This window comes from Petromyzon marinus, chromosome 37 (genome assembly GCF_048934315.1).
Source record: "Petromyzon marinus isolate PM22_M1 ecotype Great Lakes invasive population chromosome 37, UKy_Petmar_22M1.pri1.0, whole genome shotgun sequence".
NCBI classification, from domain to species: Eukaryota; Metazoa; Chordata; class Hyperoartia; order Petromyzontiformes; family Petromyzontidae; genus Petromyzon; species Petromyzon marinus.
In genome coordinates, this window is record NC_133703.1 from 1,170,638 (window position 1) to 1,171,854 (window position 1,217).

Consider the following 1,217-nt stretch of genomic DNA (forward strand, 5'->3'; position numbering starts at 1 on the left):
TCCACTTTCCTTTGGGAGGGGGAAACTCGATGTAACCACCACTTCTGCTCCGCCCACCCTCGTCCTAGGCTCTGTGTTCGATGTGTTCAATACTCACGTGGGTCTCATTCCTTTGACATTTGATGGTGCTGTTTGTTGCTGGACGCTTGGCGTCTTTGGGACTCTGCACAGATCAACTTGAATATTTTGATTGTGTGGAATAACCTCCAATATTTGCAATTAATCAATTACACTAATATTCGATTCTGAAGATTGCAATTTAACCGCACTGTATAGCAGCACTTTCAAAACAATTTTGCAATATGACCCTATTTGAAGACAAAATTCCTATTAAACTGACAATAACCATAATTTAAAAACATTTCAAGTGACAGGATATTTCTGTACGTTCATTTTGTGTCGGTATTATAGAACAACAAATATGAATTTTTTTGATAAATAAATGAAGCAATAATTTGGACTCACCAGGTCGAGTGTCGAGACGCGTGTTGCTTGAGGCATGCGACACAGCTTCTCAAAATCTTGCGGTGTGGCTGACATTGCACATCCCACCTTCAGCGGTCACATCCAAAGTCAGTGCGCTCACTCACGTGTACACTACATGCTTGCAAAGGGCACCATCGGTTTCGAGGCACGCGTTAAGATGTCGGGGTTTGCGGATTCTCTCTTTTCCGTGAGAAAAAAAAAACTCATCACGTGACATTTCAACGAGTTGTTTCGTTTCAGCCGCGGTCACATCCATTGTTTTAGGCTGGGCATTGAAATGGGTTTCGTGCCTAGTGACACCTTTTCACGTCGAAATCAGGGAAATTGGTTGCGAAGTGTGCGTCCAGGCAGCTGAGGTGGTGAGTCTTCGCCCAAGTGGAAAGACACTTTGGAAATTGAGTGGAGCCGGCAGTTCAACTTCAACAAACTCATCTTGCACACACCATCTCTCACGGATGCTGTGATTTGACCGCTCATTTGTATATTTGTGGTTTCATTGCAACATTTGCATTCACGTCGTTTCGTTTCCCAACCACAGGCGCGTCTCGCTTAACGAGCGTTCTCCTTCACGAGAGTCTGCTATAACTCTCAATTTGTTCGCAACACGAGAACATGTTCCCGAAACAAGCGGAGGCCGATCAACCAAACGCGTCCCGTGTTGGTAAGGGCCGCTACGCTACAACAATGGGATCGTATTACCACGTTCCCTACGCCCAGCCATCAGATTCTCA